At 49.2% G+C, this 6,682-nt stretch overlaps 1 non-coding gene across 1 annotated transcript; it reads left to right on the forward strand.

The window, feature by feature from the left end:
- Nucleotides 1-5,702: 5,702 nt before the first annotated feature.
- On the forward strand, nucleotides 5,703-5,764 carry LOC126029293 (U7 small nuclear RNA). Its single transcript, XR_007502915.1, has one exon. It is a non-coding gene; the product is annotated as a U7 small nuclear RNA (small nuclear RNA).
- Nucleotides 5,765-6,682: the final 918 nt, after the last annotated feature.

The following is a 6,682-nucleotide window of genomic DNA, read 5'->3' on the forward strand; positions in this document are numbered from 1 at the left end:
CAATCCAAGACGAGCGACGGTACAAATCCCAGCATCCCGTATGGTCCCCTTAGCCTGCCAAGAGCGATTTCTGAGCACAGACCCAGGAGTAACCCCTAAGCGTGGCCAGGTGTGACCCCCAAAACCAAATAATAATAATAATAATAATAATAATAATAATAATAATAATAATAATAATAATAATAGGGCCCGGAGAGATAGCACAGCGGAGTTTGCCTTGCAAGCAGCCAATCCAGGACCAAAGGTGGTCGGTTCGAATCCCGGTGTCCCATAGGGTCCCCCGTGCCTGCCAGGAGCTATTTCTGAGCAGACAGCCAGGAGTAACCCCTGAGCACCGCCAGGTGTGACTCAAAAACCAAATAAAATAAAATAAAATAATAATAATAGCACTGCCTCAGCTGGAGGCAGAGGGCAGGGACTGAGGACCCCACGAAATCTCCTGCATCTGTGCCCCAAGGTCAGAGGCCCCTGTAGTACCCCTCACCCAACTGTGCCTCTCACTCCCAGAACCACTCAGGGGACTTGAGGCCTCCTCTCAGACCATCCAGAATCTTTAGTTCTCAGGCCTGTGTAGACTCTCCCCTCCCCTTCTGCTCCTGTTCCCCTCACCCCTTCCTGTGTCCACCACTGGACCTTTTATTTAACTTAACATACAGCAAGTACTGTTTATTGCAGACTTTCCAGGTGATACTGTAAAAAGACAGTATGAAAATTGGTGAATCTGGGGGGGCCAGAGAGATAGCATGGAGGTAAGGTGTTTGCCTTTCATGCAGGAGGTCATCGGTTTGAATCCCGGCGCCCCATATGGTCCCCAGTGCCTGCCGGGAGCAATTTCTGAGCCTGGAGCCAGGAATAACCCCTGAGCACTGCCGGGTGTGACCCAAAAACCACAAAAAAAAAAAAAAAAGAAAGAAAGAAAATTGGTGAATCTGGGGCCAGCGAGGTGGCGCTAGAGGTAAGGTGTCTGCCTTGCAAGCACTAGCCAAGGAAGGACCGTGGTTCGATCCCCCAGCGTCCCATATGGTCCCCCGGAGCCAGGGGCAATTTCTGAGTGCTTAGCCAGGAGTAACCCCTGAGCATCAAATGTGTGTGGCCAAAAAAAAAAAAAAAAGACAAAAAAGAAAAGAAAATTGGTGAATCTAGGGGCTGGAGCCATAGCAAAGTGGTAAGGAGTTTGCCTTGCACTCAGCCAATATAGTACAGACCCCGGTTCAAATCCTGGCATCCCATATGGTTTCTGAGCCTGCTAGGAGTGACTTTTGAATGCAGATCAAGGAGTAAGTCTTTAGCATGGCTGGGTATAACCCAAGAACAGAAAGAAAGAAAAAAAAGAAAGAAAGAAAGAAAGAAAGAAAGAAAGAAAGAAAGAAAGAAAGAAAGAAAGAAAGAAAGAAAGAAAGAAAGAAAGAAAGAAAGAAAGAAAGAAAGAAAGAAAGAAAGAAAGAAAGAAAGAAAGAAAGAAAGAAAGAAAGAAAGAAAGAAAGAAAGAAAGAAAGAAAGAAAGAAAGAAAGAAAGAAAGAAAGAAAGAAAGAAAGAGAAAGGAGAGAGGGAGAAAGGAGAGAGGGAGAGAAAGGAGAGAGGGAGGGAGGGAGGGAGAGAAAGGAGAGAGGGAGGGAGGGAGGGAGGAGGGGTTACTCCTGGCTCTACACTCAGAAATCACTTCTACAGGAGTGATATATGAGGACCATATAGGATGCCAGGGATGGAACCTGGGTTGGCTGCATGCAAGGCAAACACCCTACCCACTGTGCTATCACTCTGACCTCATAAATATCTTTCTTTACCTAGAATTTTTTACAATGTTAATATGTATAGATCAACTATTTCTTATTAACAGGAAATCTTGACACAGATACATGGCCCCAATTTCTTTTTAAATACTTGCACAATTTTCTTGCTGGAACAAGCCCTCCCCCCCAACCCCCCCACCCCCCCACCCCCCACCTCAGCATCTCTAGAACTTCTGCTCTGCTCAGAAGAAAGCAATTTCCCTGAGTTGTCCCGGTTCCTGAGACCCCATTACCAGTTACTATCTCCTCTGCTCTGGTTCTCAGGGCTGTGACTGAGAAAATGACTCACCTACTGAGGTGCAGGTGACCTTTGATCTGAGCACGGCTTAATGCAAAGAGGAGAGTGTGGGGAGGGTACGGCCAGGCACAAAACAGCTACCCTAAAAATCTGGGGTACCTGCAGCCTGGCCTAATCCCTTCTGAAAGTATGTGTAATACTTTTTTTGTTTTGTTTTGTTTTGGGGTCACACCCCGCAGTGCTCAGGGGTTCCTCCTGGCTCCACGCTCAGAAATCGCTCTTGGCAGGTATGGGGGACCATATGGGATGCCAGGATTTGAACCAATGACTTTCTGCATGAAAGGCAAACGCCTTACCTCCATGCTATCTCTCAGGCCCCATGTGTAATAATTTAAAAAAAAAATATTTCATTGGAAAGTCTTGTTACTGCTATGGGATAAGTGACCCCCAAAACACACCCCCTGAGCTCTGCTTCCTGCCCACATGCCATGTCATCTTTGAGCTGGCCAAAGGGGACTCTCTCTGCATCTCTTCTGCTTTTTCTCTCCTCCCTCAGACCAGAATTCCATCCCTGAAAGCTTCCTCCTTCAGACCAGGATTTCAGCCTCCAGCCTCCTCCCTCAAACCAAGATTCCATCATCCCAGGCTCCTCCCTCTGACCAAGATTCTATTTCCCAGCCTCCTCCCTCAGACCAGGATTCCATTCCCAGTCCCCTCTCAGACCCACATCAGGTCCCAGCACTCACGTGCTCCAGTTATAACCTTCTGGCTCTGGGTTGCCGTGGGCGTCACAGGTCAGGGTGGCCTGATTGTGGCCCTGCTCTTCGATGTCATTGGACTGGGAGATGTTGACCTGGGGAACAACTTTGAAAGAAACAGGGACAGACTCAGAGAAAGGAGACCCCCGCAGGGCACACACGCATGTAAGGTTCAGGTTCCACAGGGGTCAGTTCCCTGGGAGAACAGAAGCTTGAGGGTTATGAGGCTGGGAGGCAGCAGAGCACAGAAGGGCTCAGGGGACCCTGCCCCTGAGCCCCTAAGAAACAGGTGTGGGGGGCAGCGGGCCTGGCCATGAAGAAAGGCCGGGACCTTTCTCACATCGAGTCACATTAAAGGTTCTGATGAGTCCTGCAGTTCCAGCCACGAGTGCCCCACCTCCATGTTACATGTCATTCTAAACCATCACAGTCACCCCTTCCCCATCTTCCTGTGTAACCCTATCTGATGGTAAGGCCAGTCCATTTCTGGGAGGGGTCTTTAGTAGGTAACAAAAGGATTGCCTGAGGGGCAGGAAGGAAATTGATTGGGGGGATTCTGTGGGAGATGGAGGGAGAAGAGACAGACTTGATTGCAGAGCTGGCGTAAAAGGTTTTAAAGCTTAGAGGCCACACGTGTTGGCTAGGGCCTTGAATAAAGCTTCATATCTCCTGAAACCTGACTGTCTGTGGATCATTTCCTCGCTGCCACCCTAAGACCCGCAGCTGGAAGGAAGGAATTGCAGGCATGTGGCCCAGGACAGCAGAGAAAGACCTCTCCATTCATCCCATCGCCATCCACCTCCATCCATAACTCAATAATTAATGTTTTTCTACACATCACCTCTGACAAGGAGCCTCTGAGAAGTGGGGCTCTGTGTGTGTTCTAGGGGGCAGTGGGCAGTCCCTGGAGCTCCCTTTCCAGTCTACAACCAAGTGTCCAGTATAGATGGTGTCCTAAAGAATCAGTGCAGCCACTACCCTCCACGGGAGGTGTTGAGTCTGCAGTGTAGACTATGTAGGATGATGGGGGTGGGGTGTGTCCAGGAGAGCCTTATAGATGCTCCAGAGGGTGTTGGCTTGTGGTGTCTCGAGTGGTAGTAGGCAAGTGTAGACAATAGTGGGGGAGCGGATACAAATCACAAGGATAAAGTTGAAAGCTGTCTGGGGTAACTTTACAAACCAGAGATTCCCACTCTTATTTGGCCTCAGCCCCTTTTCAGGCCCCCCTCCAAAATCAACAGTGGCTTCCTAACCTGGAAACTGCCTTCTTTAAGCAAATAAATAGAAAGCACCCCTCATCTGCTCCCAAGGCTACCACTGACCCTATATTCCAGTGTCCATCTCCGTTTCCCCGAAGTATCTCTCACTGTGGGGGACAATGGTGTAGACATTGGGGGGGTCCCATGGGGTAGTGTCATGGGGTGGCCAGGTGCACTCACAAAACACGCTGAGACTCACAGACAACTGAACCGGGTCCTGCTTCTCCTATTCCACCCGGCACATGACTGTCTTGCTGTTGAGCTCGCTCGAAGGAGTCAAGATTAAGTGGCTGATGATGGTGACTGTGCCAGGCAGGGGCCCTGGCTCCTGGCTCTGGTTGTTCTTCCTGCCTAGGGCCGAGATCCAGGAGATGTTGGCAGGCGGGCGGCCCCCAGTGGAAATGCAGCGGGCCACAGTCATGGGCTCCAGACTCTGGGTGACCTCCAGGGATTGAACATCATTCTGGGCCTTTGCTATGGGGAGGAGCACAGGGGACACGTCAGGTGAGCCTCACTTGCCATCAGCTCCTGGGGGTGCAGGAGCACGAGGTTCATCCCAGCTTGGACTCTGAGCAGGTTAAGTGATCACTGGTATACCTGTGCCTCAGTTTCCTTGTCTGTGCACTAGGGCTGATAATAGGATTCCAGGTGATGAGATCCCAGGGTCCCTTGCACTTAAAGAGCAGCATGGAGACAGCTCAGACTTCTCCCCCCCTCCCCCGTTTACAGACCATGGATGGGGGTGCCCTGCCCTGGGGTTTCCAAGAAGAGGGAAGGAACTGGCTGAACACTACTATATACTTGTCAATGACTTTTAAAGGAGGTCGGGCCAATCCCAACTTCCTCTCAGTCAGCCTGTTGGGTGGAGATCCCCAAACCTGAGGCTCCACAGAACTCCTGTCCAACTGGGTCATTCATTAGTTATAGAAAATTCTCTTGGGGGGCCGGAGAGATAGCATGGAGGTAAGGCGTTTGCCTTTCATGCAGAAGGTCATCGGTTCGAATCCCGGCGTCCCATATGGTCCCCCGTGCCTGCCAGGAGCAATTTCTGAGCATGGAGCCAGGAATAACCCCTGAGCACTGCCGGGTGTGACCCAAAAACCACAAAAAAAAAAAAAAAATTCTCTTGGGTACTTGCCTTGCATTCAGCCGAGTTGGGTTCGATTCCTGGCATCCCAGAGGGTCCCCCTGCGCCTACCAGGAGTGATTCCTGAGTGCAGAGCCCGAGATCACTGCTGGGTGGGGGTCCAAAAACCAAAAAAAGAAAAGGAGGGGGCCAAAAAAAAAACTCAGCTGGGAGGGAAACCTCCCCTCCCCTCCCTATTTTGTATGCTGCCCCCATCTCATGCAATAGCCATGCCCCAAGTCAAGCCTACATCCCCATCCTTGGACCACGCCCCTAAGTGACTCTGCCCCAAGCCACGCCCCATGTGACCACACCCATCACTGACACAGGCCACGCCCATTCTGTGCAAATCAAAACAACAAAAAGTACCATCTCATGCCACAGAGACTGGCACACATCACAAAGAACAAGAACAATCAGTGCTGGCGGGGATGTGGGGAGAATGGAACTGTCATTCAATGTTGGTGGGAATGCTGTCTAGTCCAGCCCTTATGGAAAACAATATGGAGATTCCTCAAAAAAAGGAAATTGAGTGTTACAGCTCTTTTAAAATTTGTCCAGCAGGCCTTCTGGTGTCCACCGAAAGGCTCCCCCAGAAAAAAAAGAAAATTGAGTTCCCATATGACCCAGTTATACCACTCCTAGGGATATACCCAGGAACACAAAAATGCAATACAAAAATCCCTTTCTCACACCTATATTCATTGCAGTGCTATGTATAATAGCCAGACTCTGGAAACAACCAAGACACCCTTCAACAGATGAATGGCTAAAGAAACTGTGGTACATATACACAATGAAATATTATGCAGCCATCAGGAGAGATGAAGTCATGACATTTTCCGATACATGGATGGACATGGAAACTGTTATGCTGAGTGAAATAAGCCAGAGAGGGAGAGAGAGAGAGATGCAGAATAGTCTCACTCATCTATGGGTTTTAAGAAAAATAAAAGATATTATTGTTATAATGCCCAAAGATGAGGGCCAGACGGACCAGCTCACCATATGAAGCTCACCACAAAGAGTGTTGAGTGCAGTTAGAAAAATAACTCCAGGGGCCGGAGAGATAGCATGGAGGTAAGCCATTTGCCTTTCATGCAGGAGGTCATCGGTTCGAATCCCGGTGTCCCATATGGTCCCCTGTGCCTGCCAGGAACAATTTCTGAGCCTGGAGCCAGGAATAATCCCTGAGCACTGCCGGGTGTGACCCAAAAACCACAAAAAAAAAAAAAAAAAAGAAAAAAAAAAGAAAAATAACTCTACTAACAACTACCATGACAATGTTAATGAGTGAAAGAAGTAGAAAGCCTATCTTGAATACAGGCGGGTGGGGGTAGGGAGGTGGGAGATTTGGGGCATTGGTGGTGGGAAGGTTGCACTGGTGAAGGGGGGGTGTTCTTTGTATGACTGAACCCCAACTACAATTATGTTTGTTTTTTGTTTTGTTGGTTTTTTTGTTTTGTTTTGGGGCCACACCCAGTGATGCTCAGGGATTACTCCTAGCTAT

This window comes from Suncus etruscus, chromosome 14 (assembly GCF_024139225.1).
Source record: "Suncus etruscus isolate mSunEtr1 chromosome 14, mSunEtr1.pri.cur, whole genome shotgun sequence".
NCBI lineage: Eukaryota > Metazoa > Chordata > Mammalia > Eulipotyphla > Soricidae > Suncus > Suncus etruscus.